This window comes from Periplaneta americana, chromosome 4 (genome assembly GCF_040183065.1).
Source record: "Periplaneta americana isolate PAMFEO1 chromosome 4, P.americana_PAMFEO1_priV1, whole genome shotgun sequence".
Lineage (NCBI taxonomy): Eukaryota > Metazoa > Arthropoda > Insecta > Blattodea > Blattidae > Periplaneta > Periplaneta americana.
Window position 1 is genome coordinate 193,995,483 of NC_091120.1, and position 17,200 is coordinate 194,012,682.

Genomic DNA, 17,200 nt, shown 5'->3' on the forward strand with positions numbered 1-17,200 from the left:
AGGTGACAGTTTACATTTAGACTATCTGTACAGGAACATGGTTCTGAATGCATATGTAGTCCCAAAATATTTCCACTGTCCTCAGCTATTGCAATGCATCGTTGCTATCTCTTCCAATTGAGCATAAGAGATATGCAACTTGGGCGCGCTTTTCCATCTTCGTTCAAATATTTCTAGCCCAGTAAGGACATAGCATGAACTGAGCACGACAATTCCCTTCCTGTGGCAAATCCACTCGGCGTAACTGTCTCACTTCTTGAAGGATGCAGTTGGCCAGTGACTGGTGTAAGTATACAGCCATTTATAAATTCGTTAATCTTCGATGCTACTTACCCATTAGAGTTCTACGAAATTGGCCATTTTTCAGTCTATTATTCAATACGGCATTATTGTTTGGGATGGAAGTACAAAAATTAATATTAGTCCGTTAAATTTACTACAAAAACGAATAATTAAAATTTATTTGAAGAAACTTTTTGATTATCCAACTAAATTAATTTATTCTGAATTTAATGCATTTAATATTGAACAAATTTATAAATATACTCTGTTAAAATTTTATCATAAAAGTCGTAATAAGTTTATATTACAGGCACATAATCATGAAACAAGATGAAATAGTAATTCAAGATTAATAGACCCTAATGTTTCACATCTGCTGGTCTAAAGCATAGCATTGATTTTGGCCCTCGTTAGTATAATTCTTTAGCTAAATTACACCCAGAACTTCTAACATGTAACCCACTAACATATAACAAGAAAATTAGAAACGTGTTAATGTCTTCAATTTGATTAAATAAATTTATAGCCTATGTGTATGAATTAATCAGCCTATATTATATTTGTATTCTATAATTTCGGAATATATACATATTTTTCATAAATTGTCCTACTTTATTCACGTACGATATTATTCTTCTCTATGTTAATATTATATTATTTAATTTCATTGTAGTTGTAATTTTAATTTTAGTTTCTATTTTATTTTATTTTCTATATTCCTCTTATCTATACTAATAATAAATCTGTAGCCGAAATTTTTCTGGTAATTTTCGATTTTCCAAAAATAATTGGTCCTAACATATATAATTAACCACCCTGAAACCGAAAATCGCTTTTTTGAAATTTTTGTTTGTCTGTCTGTCTGTATGTTTGTTACTTTTTCACGCGATGATGGCTGAACGGATTTCGATGAAAATTGGAATATAAATTAAGTTCGTTGTAACTTAGATTTTAGGCTATATGGCATTCAAAAGACATTATTTAAAAGGGGGCTTATAAGGGGGCCTGAATTAAATAAATCCAAAGATCTCACTTATTATTGATTTTTTTGAAAAATGTTACATAACAAAAGTTTCTTTAAAAATAATTTGCGATAAGTTTTATTGCTTCAAAAATTTTGATAGGACTGATATTTAATGAGATAAATAAGTTTTAAAATTAAAATAAGTGCCATCTAAGGCCGTGTAATGAATTAAAAAACAAATGACTTCGTCTATAAGGGGCCTTGGACAGCAACAATCGAAAGCTATGAAAGATAGCCTACAGAGAATGTTTCTGTGTTTGTATGAAGTAATATCGGAAGCTAAATTAATCGATTTGTATAATTAATTATTATTTCACCATTGGAAAGTGTAGTTTCTCTAGATGGACATAATGCTATAATGTTATTACAGTAACTTCTGATATAATATAATATAATATAATATAATATAATATAATATAATATAATATAATATAATATAATATAATATAATATAATATAATATAATATAATATAATATAATATAATATAATATAATATAATATAATATAATATAATATAATATAATATCTATACTAATAATAAATCTGTAGCCGAAATTTTTCTGGTAATTTTCGATTTTCCAAAAATAATTGGTTCTAACATATATAATTAACCACCCTGAAACCGAAAATCGCTTTTTTTTTATTTTTGTTTGTATGTCTGTCTGTCTGTATGTTTGTTACCTTTTCACGCGATAATGGATGAACGGATTTCGATGAAAATTGGAATATAAATTATGTTCGTTGTAACTTAGATTTTAGGCTATATGGCGTTCAAAGGACATTATTTAAAAGGGGGGGGGTTATAAGGGGCCTGAATTTAATAAATCGAAATATCTCGCTTATTATTGATTTTTTTGAAAAATGTTATATAACAAAAGTTTCTTTAAAAATAATTTGCGATAAGTTTTATTGCTTGAAAAATTTTGATAGGACTGATATTTAATGAGATAAATGAGTTTTAAAATTAAAATAACTGCCATCTAAGGCCGTATAATGAAATAAAAAACAAATGACTTCGTCCATAAGGGGCCTTGGACAGCAACAATCGAAAGCTATAAAAGATAGCCTACAGAGAATGTTTATGTGTTTGTATGAAGTAATATCGGAAGCTAAATTAACCGATTTGTGTAATTAATTATTATTTCACCGTTGGAAAGTGTAGTTTCTCTAGATGGACATAATGCTATAATGTTATTACAGTAACTTCTGATATAATATAATGTAATATAATATAATATAATATAATATAATATAATATAATATAATATAATATAATATAATATAATATAATATAATATAATATAATATAATATAATATAATATAATATAATATATGTAATGTAATATTATATAATATAATTTAAGTTATTTGAAGGGTTCACAACCATAGTGGGCCAAATGCCATTTACTGAATAAGTAGAAAACAAGGGTTAAAATTAAGTTATTACCATAATTCAATGGAAACCAACGACAAGTAAAATAAAGTATACACATTAGATCTAAATTAATTATGTAATTACTTTATATTTATTTCTAACGGGTGCAGCGGAGCGCACGGGTACGGCTAGTATTAATAATATATCTGAACTGCGACCAAATACGAGCGCTGCTCATTCGGTCCTCAAATTTTGTTATATTATTATATCCCCCTTTTTATATCCCCCTTTTTATATTGATTGTATCATTTTATTTCTATTTCTATTGTTGTAATTATATCTTGTAGTCTGATGTATTATTCTGTATTATGTGTTCTGTTGTGTATTATTATATAAATTTGTACTTGACCATGTTATAGCATCTTCCGATGCTTTCATTTCCCATGTTTATTGTTATTGATCCTTCAATGTGTTAAGTATTAATTTTATAATATTAGAGCCGGTTTCATCAACAGATAGGCCTATTAAAATAATACAGATACTCTCTCAAAAGTAATGTCGGTTTTGAAGCAAAATTTTAGTTGCAGTGTCATGTGACAAGAAATTAATTTGATCTTCAAAGGAAAAGCTATTACATTCTATGCTCTTGAGTCATCTTTCAGAGAGGTTTTTACTAGTTTCTGGTTTTTGATGCGAAGAATTGGGTGATACCCATTTCAACGGCTTCCAAGTTTTTAAAATTTCTTCCACGCAAGAGAATTTTATTTTGATTAATTAATGTCTGAACTATTTAATTTTAAGTTGTGCTCTTGTAATTGTCTTTCTATATTCCCTGTTTGTTTTGCTTTTAGTCATTGTAGGGTTAATGACATTTGTCAATTACCTCTGTATTAAATACGAGTAAATAAATAAATTAGTAAGTAAATAGATAAGTAAATAAGTAAATAAATAAGTAAATGAATAAAAATAAAGAAGTAAATAAATAAACTATTAAAGAAATAAATAACTAAATAAATAAACTAATAAATGAATAAATAAGTAAATAAACAAATGAGTAAATAAATCAATGAATAAATAAATAAATAAATAAATGAATAAATAATAAGTACATAAATACCTAAATAAATAAATAAGTACCTAAATAAATGAATGAATAAATAAGTGGAGAAATAAATAAATAAATGAATAAATAAGTGAATAAATAAATAAATAAATAAGAAGTAAGTAAATAAATAAAAAGGAAATAAATAAATAAATAAATAAATAAATAAATAAATAAATAAAGAAATAAATAAGTAAAGAAATAAATAAGAAAAGAAATAAACGAAATAAAAAACTAAGTAAGTAAAAAAAAGAAATAAAAAATTAACAAAAAATGAATAAGAAAATATAGAAAAAAGTAAAAAAAATAAATAGAAAAATAAAAAAAATGGTTAAAATATTAAAAATGAATAAGAAATTAATAAATAAATGAAAAATAAATAAAAAATAAATAAATACATAAGTGAAAAATGAAAAATAAATAAATAAGTAAATAAAAAAATAAATAAATAAAATAAAGTATAAATAAAACTAATAAATAAATAAATAAATATATATATATAAAGTGAATAAATAAATAAGTAAATAAAATCATATAAAAATAAATAAATATAAAAGTTAATAAAGAATAAAAAAAAACAAATGAGTAAAAATAAGGAAATAAAAAATTATGAAATTAATTAATAAATAGATTAATAAATAAATAATAAAAAGAATAAAATATCGACACAATATAAAAAATAAATGAGTTATTAAATAAATAAATAAGTAATTAAATAAATAAATAAAGAATGAAATGAATAAATAAATAAATATAAAGTAAGTAAATGAACAAATAAGGATATAAATAAATAAAAATAAAAAGTAATTAAGTATAAAATGTAAAAAAATATGAAAAATAAATAAATAAATGTAAATGAATAAATAAGAAAATAAGTACAAATATAAATAAAAAAATAATGAAAAAAACATAAAAAAATAAATAAAAAATAAAGAAATTAAAGAAAATAAAAAGTAGATTTAAGAAATATATAAATGAATAAATAAATGTGTAAAAAATAAAAAGTAAATAAATATTTAAATAAATAAGTAAATAAAAAATAAATTAATAAATGGAATAACAAATAAATAAATAAAAAGATAGTAAATAAAATATAGATAAAAAATAAAAATAAATAAATAAATAAGAAAAAAATAAAAATAAATACAAAACAAATAAATAAATGAAAAATAAAAATATGCATAAATTAATAAAAAATATAAAACAATAAATATTGAATAAAGAAATAAATAAAAAATAAAAAATAAATTAAAAATAAATAAGTAAATAAATAAATTAATTAATAAATATGTATAATAATGAAAAGTAAATAAAAATTATAGAACGTAAATAAATAAATAAGTAAAGAAAAAATAAATGAATGAACAAATAGGAAAGAAATAAGTAAATAAATAAGAAAATAAATAAAAAATAAATATATAAAATAAAATAATAAATAAATAAAAAATAAAATAAATAAATGTGAAAAAAAAGAATTATAAATAAATAAATAAATAAATAAATAAATAAATATGTAAATAAATAAAGAAATAATATAATTTAAAAATTAAAAATAAATATAAATAAATAAATAAAGATATAATATAATTAAAACATTATAAATAAATAAATAAATTAGTAAATAAATAAAGAAATATTTAAATAAATAAGGAAATAATATAATTAATAATTGAAAAAATAAGAAATGAATATAAAATAAATAAATACGTAAATAAAGAAATAAAAAATAAATTAGTAAATAAGAAAATATAAATTAAAAAGATAAATAAATAAATAAATAATAAATAAATAAATAAATAAATAAATAAATAAATAAATAAATAAATAAATAAATAAATAAATAAATAAATAAGTAAAAAAAAAAAATTAAGAAAAAAATAATTAATAGGTTTTATTATTGTACAATATTCTTTAGGAAAACTTTTCCGATACAATTATTAACAAAATATAAAGAAAGAAATAAACATGGGCAATATATGGGAGAGATTTTGGTGTTAGTAAATGTTGTTTTTAAATTTATTTAATAGGGTAAACTAGGGTCTGTTGGACAGTCGGGCATGTTGGACACTTCATACTTTAACGTGTTACCTCGCGAGGTAACACGTTAAAGTATGAAGTGCCCAACATTCCCGACTGTCCAACAGACCCTATTTTACCCTATTTATTAAGTCGTTACTAATGTGATAATGTGATTTCTTTCGTATGTAGAACAGTGATACGAAACTCCTCGTGTTTGAACATCGTATTGGAACTAAAATAATTTTTTTGCACGATCGTGTTTTTTGTTGTATTTACAGTTCTTGTTGTTAGGCCTTGAAAGTTAGAATTTCCACACAGAAACTTGTTGCTAGGGAAACCATTCTTCATAACATAAAACTATACTGAAATAGACCCATTGCAGTACACTTAGCCTATTGTTACTTTGTTACCATTACAGTATAGTTTTGCGAAGGCTTTGGTATAATATTGCTCTAAATTTTCAATTCAAAATATACGAGTATTGTATTTGGAATTTTTATAAATATGTTCGTGCAAAAAAAAAAAAAAAAATGAGTACACGCTTTGCTTGTTTTTCAAACTTTTCCTCGGAAAAGCACTTTGCAATCTGGTATCGTAGTATAGGGTACTGTTGGACTACACATCATATAATTTTACATTATTTTATTTTATGTCTTCTCAATCGCATCACACTGTATTATGTATGCTTTAATCAGAAGACAATGAATTTAACATACGATGTAATAATTATCATAATATGTTTTAATCTTAGATTGTATGTATTCACAGTAATTCAACATCATGAAGCCGAAGTACATTCTTCCTATTATTTTCTTCTTCTCAATATTTATTGAGGTATGTAAAACTCATTTATATGTCAGTTTTATAACATCATACATCTTTGATTTTCAATCTCCATAGTCTTTATTTATATTCTTAAATATCGCCTTCCGTTATTTCCTTTCTAATCATACCTTGTGAATGTGTTTCTTATTCTATTACCCACATTAACACTTGGTTTGGTATTCGATCCTCACTGATCCCTTTTACGTGTACTAAACATTTCAGTTGTTCAGTTTGATTTTTTTTTATTTTATAATAATTATAAACAGTGAAAAGAGTGATGTTGCAAAATATGTTTTTGGTAAGTCGTCTGTCTGTCTGTCTATCTATCTGTCTGTCTGTCTGTCTGTCTGTCTGACTGCCTGTCTGTATACAGAAATTTCTTCTTAACTTTTCACGGCTTTTGTTCATATTCAGTTTCTACGATTCAATTTATCAGGGGATGATGTATATAAATTTTACCATTTTATACAAATTTTTAAATTAATTTCTGAAATGTGAATTTTGTATGATAGATACATGAATTTAATGTCATTCAGCAAATTAATGGCCATAGACAACGTCAGAGTAGAAATATAAAATGCATGGCTACTACAAAATGAATAAATGTAGAAATAAAATCAAAAATAAATATACAATCACCAGATAATCACAAAAACAGGGTTAAAAGTGTTAAAAGAAATAGTATGAAATCAAGTTAAAATGCACAGATTTGTCAATTACATGAGGTTAAAACAAAATAGGCTAGTATCTAAAACGTAATATTGCTATAGTCGCGACGCTGTTATTTCCGGCGTGACTCCTCCTCTTTGCTTACTTCTTAGAAAGTCAAGGCTCTATAAAGTCTAGGTAGGTAGTATCGTTCGCCATTTTTGTTCTTTGGTTGCCGAGCTACCAGACGAGGGATCTATTTGCCACACCGTTAAACATTATCATGTCGTAGCTCCTATGATAATAAATCAAACGCACTGTAATTCAGCAAATAATTGAGCGGCAAATAACGTCTTCGTGTGCTTTCTGCGAACGCCAACGAAAGAGCCAAAATGGCGGGCATTATATATTAAGTATTTATCGAACCTTAGGAAATGCTTTACATCTTCATCAGCGAATCACAAGACGCACACGTTTAAATGTAGCCGACCTGCAACGTGATTGGCTGCCGGAAATTAGAGCGACGCGACTATAAATTCATTGACACTGTAGAGTGGATTTGCCATCAATGTACTTCTCACCAACCTTCTGAAAGTAAAATATAACGTGTTTCTTATATGCAATGGTAAAGAGTTATAAAGTTTATGAGATATGGAAATAAAACTATTGCTTGTAGTACTATATTTGTACTTGGTGAAATATATGTCAAGTCTGGAACGGGTAGAATAATTATGAATAGATGTACAAGTACGAAGATTATGCATATTACGCTTAACATACAGAAGGCAATCGAGAATAAATATTGACGGCAACGTAAGTATTCCTAGTTGTACAAAAAGTAGTTTACAATGAGTTCTAGAAGAGACACCACAAATAATTCTCACTGCTCTCTTTTGAAGGATGAACAACTTAGAAACCGAAGTATGGTTGCCCCACAAAAGAGTTCCGTAACTTAAGTGACTGTAAATATGGGCATAATAAACTGTAACTGAAGATTTATAACATAATGTTTGTCTGAGGATACGTAACATGAAAATTCCTTTATTAATTTTATTAACAAGATATTCTATGTGTGTACTCCAGCCCAGACCGGCTTCGAGGTGAATGCCTAGGAATTTAACTGAGAAAGACAAATCAGTAATAGTTCTGTTAAAAGAAAATTTAATATCTACGGTCTTATTAGAGTTGATGCTAAGTTTATTGGCATCAAACGAGTCTTTTATCCTGAGCGATGTGTTGTCAAGCTGTCTTTTCATCAAAACATCATTATCCTGAGAAATTCCAAGTGCTAAATCATCAGCAAACATGAAAGTGTCAAGGCAGTCATCCTCAATGCTGGCTGGGAGGTCGTTAATATATATAATGAAGAGCACGGGACCAAGAACGGAACCCTGTGGGACACCAATCTTGACACGTTTAAATTGAGACATTGCGCCATTACAGTAAACAGATTGGTGTCTGCCTGTTAAATAAGAATTTAAAAACATAGTACTAAAATTATTAAAACCATAAAATTTAAGTTTTTATATGAGTATATCGTGAGAAATGGTATCAGAAGCTTTGGTAAAATCGTAAAAACGGCCTAACATTAACCTGGACTTTTCTAAAACACTAAAGTACTTCTCCACAAATTTAACTATGACTTCAATTGTATTGTGAGGGATCTAAAACCATACTGATTAACCGACGATACTTAATACTTATATAAAGTAATAAATATCATACACACAATTATATCTTTGGTCTTCATGTCACAATTCCTTTTATGATCCAATAATATACGTATATCCAGCCTCAAGTCGGTCTCGGTAGCGTAACTGGTATAGCGCTGGCCTTCTATCCTCGACGTTGCGGGTTCGATCCCGGCCCATGTCGGTGGCATTTAAGTGTGTTTAAATGCGATAGGTTCATGTCAGTAGATTTAATGGCATGTAAAGGAACTCCTGCGGGGCAAAATTCCGGCACACCGGCGACACTGATATAACTTGTGCAGTTGCGAGCGTCGTTAAATAAACCATAATATATTTATTCCAGCCTCAAGTTACATCTGCATGCAATTGCATGTTTTTATTGATTAGGTATACTGAGAAAGTATACCGATAATTTAAGAGTATTATTAATTCATTATTATTATTATTATTATTATTATTATTATTATTATTATTACTATTATTATTATTATTATTATTATTATTATAGTGATCTTTATGCTAATTTATTTTGGTACTATCTGTTCCTTGATACGTTAATATTAATAATAAATTTATAAATGATAAATATCATTCTGTTCTCTTTATTTTAGAACATCCTGTGTAGCGAAAATCAACCACGTTTCAGTATGGGTATGTACAATAAAATAAATTTATATTCATAACAGCCAAAAGCACAAATATGACATAAAGGCATACGACTGTTTCCAGCGTATTAATATTCATTCAAATTTTGGTATTTGTTCAATAAAACATATGATTATCAACAGCGAACTTACAACTTCTGAGGAATCGAGAGTTTGTCACAGATTTTTTGATGAGGTGCAGTCATGTTAAATAATTTATCCATTTATGTCAAACTGGTGAAATAATCATTATTGTTCATTTTAGTTTTCAACACTAAACAGCATCGTCTACATAACTTAAATTTCTATTTATTTGTTTTTGTTTTAATTCACACAGACTAGTTACTTTTTGTTTTGACTTTTGCAATTACATTATCTGTTATTAAATGAAACAACAAGAAACAATATGAGAATCGCCTTTGTCTAATTCTTTCCTCTACAAGTATTCTTGCTCATCTCCTAATTTTATTAATTCAATTAAGTTATTATAAATAGTTTTTTTCTACGATAATGCATAAAGTTGTATTTTACCCATTCTTATCAGTGCCTAAAGTGAGACCAGAGTCTAGTATATACAGTCACGAAGCTCAATATGTAGTCAATATGCATCCGTAGATAGTTGCTAACCACTAGGGTCGCTACTATCGCCTCATTACAGACAATGTGAAATAATACCGGCACAGTCTATTGTTCCTAGCACCCTCACAACTCAAGCTTCGTGACTGTGGTGAGACTTTAAAACACAAAAAATGTAAGTAATCACTTTACGCAATGCTATTCATTTTACGTACAGTCAAAGAAAATATAATATTCAATGTACAAATGTCATTCAATAAGAAATTAGTGTATTATCTCGATCCGTTATTACGTAAATATTACACGTAAGACAAATAAATAACAAATTTAACATTTGTATTTACATTTTGGCTCGTATTATTTTGAAGTTACATCTCTAGCAAAAAGATTTAGCATTCAACTTTTCCTAATTGGTTTGACGATTGTGTGGTCGATTTATTTATTTTATTGGGTTATTTTACGACGCCGTATCAACATCTAGGTTATTTAGCGTCTGAATGAAATGAAGGTGATAATGCCGGTGAAATGAGTCCGGGGTCTAGCACCGAAAGTTACCCAGCATTTGCTCGTATTGGGTTGAGGGAAAACCCCGGAAAAAACCTCAACCAGGTAACTTTCCCCGACCGGGATTCGAACCCGGGCCACCTGGTTTCGCGGCCAGACGCGCTGACCGTTACTCCACAGATGTGGACTGGCCGATTTATACGGCCATGAAATCGTAGGCCTAATCATGAATAAAACAGGGCCCTGTTTCATAAAGCTAACAAGTCCTACAATCATGATAGATAAACAAATATGTCAGAGTATTGTAGCATTTGTTTTTTCACAATTCTTACCTACTTTGACAAATGTAATTTTTGAATTGTCAATAGCGTTTCGTAAACATGACAGTAACAGATAAAATATGTATAAACATGTAAGATCCATAGCAAATTATTTCTTCTTGTTCATTTTATATTTTTAGAAATGTAATCGATATTAGACAAGCTGATCGAGTGATCTACTCACGCTATTATTGAATTTGTTGAAATTAGTAACCACCGTTAGAAATTCAATTATGAAGAGCGAGAAAATTACAATTAATTCTTAATTTGACTAAGAAAGCAACGATATTTCTATCAACAAATGTAGGCTCATTTTCAAAAGAAGCATCCTATCGATAATTCGTGATTTTGCGTGATTTAATTATTTTTATCTTAATGATTATTTGATTCATGGTTCGTTCGCATAATCTCTTGGCAAATTGTCTGCTCTCACGAAGAGCTACGGAAAGATTTTGATAAGCTATATGCATCAGCATTTAAGAGATGTGAGCTCCATTTCCTATCCAGTGTAAGAACACAACAATTATTTTGGATGAAGTGTTTTATTTATTTTTTTTTGCAGTAGTTCTCCTATTTCTTCTCATATTTTCAGCTGACGTTTTAATAGTAGTAGTACGTTTATTTTGCCTGGCAGAGTTAAGGCCATGAGGCCTTCTCTCCCACTCAACCAGGTTTAAATAATACAAATACATGAGATACAAAATTTGATTACAAAACAATACAAATGAAAATAACTTAGGAATTACATAAAATATAGTAGGAAATTACAATAGACAAGATCAGTTACATAATATATAAAATAAAGTAGAAAATTACACATAATCAAAATCAGTTACATAACATAAGGGGAACACACACACACACAAACACACAAACACACAATTTATAAGATCTAAAATGCCCGAGACAAATTGGACGATTAATTTACTTGAGATATATTATTCAGTTAATATACTAATTGGAGAATACATATGGGTGACAAGACATAAAATGTTGATTAGCAAAGTCCTACTAAATGGCACACAAACACAAATGATTAAGTAATATATGAAGATAATAAAAAAAAGAAAAGAGAAAAAAAAAGAAGAAGAGAGAGGAGAAAAAAAATAACAACTTGGTCATTTAAGCCTATTTAGAAACTTCCGCAAGAGTCTAGTTCTGTTCATTAAAGACATTTCTAAGTAAAGTGTACTTAAAAGATTTTAGACTCCGACTGCTCCTGATTTCCTGTGACAAGGAATTCCAGGAACGAGCTGTGTGTATTGTGAAGGAAGCAGAGTAGAGAGATGTTTGATGGAGTGGAATTGATAGAACATGGTTATGCTGCGAACGTGTATTACGGTTGTGGTGGGATGCTAAAAGTGTGAAGCGAGGAACTAGGTAAATAGGTGTGGAATTATTTAAAATCTGATACAGCAAACAGAGTGAATGAATACTAATACGAAATTTATCCATGAATACAAACTCACTGAAAATGTAAAATTTAGATTTATCCTTTCTTTAAAAACCTTCGTCCTGCGTGGTTCTCCCTATAATCATCACTTACTCTATTGCTGCTAGTATTGAACATGACTTACTTAAATTGAAGTATTTTCCCTAAAATCCACACCAATATTCAATTGTCTCAATTACAATATAGCCCAACTATTGCAGCAATAAATTGCCAAGTTCATATGACATACAAAATATGAGGTGTCATAATTTCATGACAATTCTACAAATATTTCGAATTGTCAACAAATGAATTGACACTTTTCTTTTTCATAAAACGAAATATATCAGAAAAGTCTTGAGAAATTATAAAATTTTGCCTATTATGGTGAAACTTTTATAAAACAGGTATCTGACAAATTGTCGTGGCAATTCTTCAATTTTTCCTGACAGATGAAATGTTTTATGTATGTATTTATTAACACTACAATTCAGTATACACCCGGTGGCAGTGATATATAATATACAATAATACCATTACAGTTTTACAATAATTACAGAAATAAAAGAAGAAAAAAACAAATAAAAAAATAAATAAAATAAAATAAACCTAAATTTTATTTCTAATTATAAATAAATAGATGCAATAAACCTAGGACTATAAATAAAAACTATTCTATAATAACACCTACAATAAGCAAAAGTAAACCTTTATGAAACAGAAATTTGAAATTTGTAGAGTCGCCATTTGTTACTTTTCACAAGGATATATTTACAATTGTCAAGTTTTATAAAGTAGTCTCTAGGCTGTAATTTCATGGATATTTATCTCTTGATGGTTCTGAGTTCAGACGGCCGTGAAATCGTGATCTTATAACCTCTCCAACTTAAAATCTTTACTTAATGTAAATTTGTGCTATCATAGAAAAAAACATTGTATGGTACACATTCGTAAAATTATCTTTTTGGCTCTCGTTTCTTTGTGAAACTCGGCATCGTCTCGTTTCACAAACTTCATACTTGTGCCAAAAAGAGAATCTTTACGAACTTGTACTGTACAGGTTAATAAATAACTATTATTATTATTTTTTTTAAGCAGTAATAAGCAGACATGCATTTATAATTGTGTGGATTCATTTTTCTCCTTCATTAAATTGTTTACATATGGTTTGATATTGAAATATCTTCTTTATTAACAGTGTTAGTTGCTGGTTCAGTTCATGGTCTTCGTATTTTAACACGTTATTACTTACGATATCTGGTTTAGTTTGCCAGTTTTATGGATAGACTATAGGGGAGACTCGGCTAATTTCGCAATATTAAGAAGTAAATCTATCATATTTTTATCAAAATGTTTATTGAAAAATATTATCATGGTATGTAGACATGGACGAAACCTTTCATTACCAAATGAGATAAAGAGACCTATTAAAATGCAAATATATTCAGTTGTACAGTTACATTTGAAATAGAACAACTCGGGCAATTCCGCAACAGTGCGGATAAATCCGCAATAGAACTTGGCTAATTCTGCAGTAGTAAATAATTATGAAATACATTATGAAAGTAACATAAAAGGAACAATTTATATGTAACAATGCTCACTTTCTTCACAGCTGTGTAGCAAAAGACGAAAAACAGCCAACTTTCGATGTTTCACTGTACATATATATATTAAGTATTAAATTACATAATTGTGATTGTTGCCTTATACAGTGTAAATGTCCGATTATTAAAGAGTCCTCTGAAGTTAAGTATTTAGGCATAATTTTCGATAAGCATTTAAAATGGAACCAACACATTAATTACTTTTGTAATAAATTACGTAAAATGGTATATTATTTTGTTTTATTGAGGAATTACTTGTCAATAAGTTTATTACGCACAATATATTTAACTTTATTTCAATAGGTAATTATGTATGGAATTATAGGATGGGGTAGCTCATTTAAATCCAATTTTAATCCACTTCATTTATTACAGAAGAAAATAATTAAAATATGTCTTCATAAACCTATTGATTTTCCATCTCAAAATTTGTTTCTAGACTTTAATGTACTTAACGTAAGACAAATTTATTATATTGTATTAATAAAATTCATACATAAAAATCGAAATAATTTTGAATTGTATTCTCATAGTTATGAAACAAAAGGTAATAATTCTTTAAGATTGTTTGAACCAAAATGCAACACTGTTAGAGTATTTAACCATAGTAGTAATTTAGGCCCAAGAATATATAACAAATTTTACATTTAAATATTCTAATCTTGTCAATTCTAATAGTTCTAGTATTAAATTTAAAAAGTTATGTATGGATTTTATAGAAATTGAAAAATTGTAAATTTAAATTTATATACTATAATTGCATAGTAGACATAAGACAAATTGTCTTGTATAATTATTAATTTCATTTCAGGAATCCGCTCGTGAGCACGAGTTCTACTCTTTCAGGGGAGAGCTAAAGTTTTTCTGTATATATCATATTTTATGTTACAATTATTAGCAAAATAAATAAATAAATAAACAAATAAATAAATAAATAAATAAATAAATAAATAAATAAATAAATAAATGAATAAATGAATAAATAAATAAATAAAATAAATAAATTTCCGACAGAGGTGTCGACCAATATCCTTGATTTTTTTCTATAGCACTGCAGAGGACATGCCTCCTGTTGACAGCCTCTCAAAACCTACGTTCACGCTATTGTAAAGCCGCAGTAAAATCATATATGCACTACTGCGAAATTACCCGTACTGCGGAATTAGTCGAGTTTCCCCTACAACAGGCCTATATGAAACGTGTTCATTTTTAATCTCCTTTTTAATGTTAAGCCTAATTATTAGATAGTTATCTATCCACGAATCTAATAATATCGTTTCTGTTACTGTTAATTTCCATATCTCAGTTCCTTGTCTGCGTTTCATTGTCCACACTTACTTCTGAAAACGACACAAATCATATTTAATTAATTCTGTAAACACTTAACGTCTGTTTCTAGGTAGACCTAATTGTTCCTCTGTTTGTTTTCCTTAATATTCTTACAGACTACGTCTGAAATTCGTCACACATATCGAATTCTGAAATGCTCTAGTTCCTAATTTCTTTCTCGTATTATTCATTTCAGGAACTGTGCCTCTGCTTAAAGAAGTTACTTCCATGTTCGAGACCGGTAGTAAGCTGCTATCTAGCTTACCACGTGGCTAAAAGCTGTACTTATCTATCTGCATTAACGCATTCTTTGTTTTGAAATCTGGAATTTGAATGTAATAAATGTAATGAATTTAATTTAAAATTATCTACAACAATATCGTGAATATTATTATTATTCCTTCATTATTTCCTTCCTTACACGAGAAGGTTTGGCGTTACAATACGTCCCAGAGTGTATCCTCCATAGTTATTGATAAGCTTGGTTTTTCCATCCAAGTCTAGGTCTGCGGACAGGTCGTTTATCATTGGGTTTCAAATCAAATGAAGTTTATTCTCTACGCCAAATATGGCGTAAACAACTTAACTTTCTCCTTTTGACTGTAGCTGTGACATCAGATTCATCTGAAAAGACTTCTGATTTCCTGTTGTTTTCGAAATCTGCATTATCCATTCTCTACTGAAGGACAAAATTCTTTCAAAGTATTTGTAAGTTTATTTACGACACAAATCTATATATATAATTTGAACTGGTAATGGAAATTACGGGAAAACGGCTGAACAGATTTTAATGAGTGACCCCTCATTTTCATGCCTGGCATCCAAAGTTTTTCGGAAAAGTAGTAGTTTTCAGTAAAATATCAATTTTCCTACATAATTTTCCTATTTTGCAAAATCCACCTGTTGTCAGTTTTGAGAACTAATGTTATTGAATCACTGCCGACTTGATTGAATTTCAGAACAAAACACATACTACAATAAACAATAGGCTATTACACGAAGGCCATGACCTGCAGGATTGCAGACATATTTAGAGCTCAATTAAATTTGTTATTAATAACTGATTCTGTAGTGTATAATTTTCTGAGTACAGCTGTGTATTGGATATTCAAATCTACGAAACTTGAGGTGGTTTGATAACATTATTACCATTAGAAATGAAATATTATTATAGTTAATATCATGATGCGTCTATTCTTCATTAATTGTACATAATACTGATGCTATATTGATGACATGAAAGTGAAACATTTTGTGGTTATGTAAGTAAATGTAGAGAATATCTTAATTTAGATCTTCATTTCAATAATTTACTGAATGACTACTATATATAACTACAAAACTTAAGTAAGATAATAATATTGTTATTAAAAATAAAATATTTTTATACTTATTAACCCAGTGGGGTTGGGTCTTTTTCATATACTTAATGGCGGTGTAGTGTAGATATTGATATGTGTCATTGTCTTCAGTATTGGCTCGAGAGAGCGCAAAAATTACAGTTCCTATGGAAAGATCAAAAGGTATTACTTACTGATAAAATAAGAGGCCTAGAAAATGTTGTAGTCTCCAGATCATTTCAGCAAGATCTCTTAGTAGGATAAAATGATTTTACGCTCTACATTTCAAGTTCTGCATGCAGCAGCTATACGAAAATGCTATTGTTCGAAAGCTTAGCAAACCTGACATTTTTTTAACTTTTGCCTACAATCCACAATGACCTGAAATAGCTACTGCTATCGTCCTGACATTGATACTTGCGTTTTAGCGTTGAAACTCAAAAACTGAAGTTGGATAGGTTCAAGAAAAAGTATTTGGC

At 27.8% G+C, this 17,200-nt stretch overlaps 1 long non-coding RNA gene across 1 annotated transcript; it reads left to right on the forward strand.

Moving 5' to 3' along the window:
• The first annotated feature begins 202 nt into the window (after positions 1-202).
• Positions 203-15,758, forward strand: LOC138698552 (uncharacterized). The gene is made up of 4 exons (XR_011331893.1): positions 203-285; positions 6,574-6,639; positions 9,581-9,620; positions 15,578-15,758. It is a non-coding gene; the product is annotated as an uncharacterized lncRNA (long non-coding RNA).
• The last annotated feature ends 1,442 nt before the right edge of the window (positions 15,759-17,200 follow it).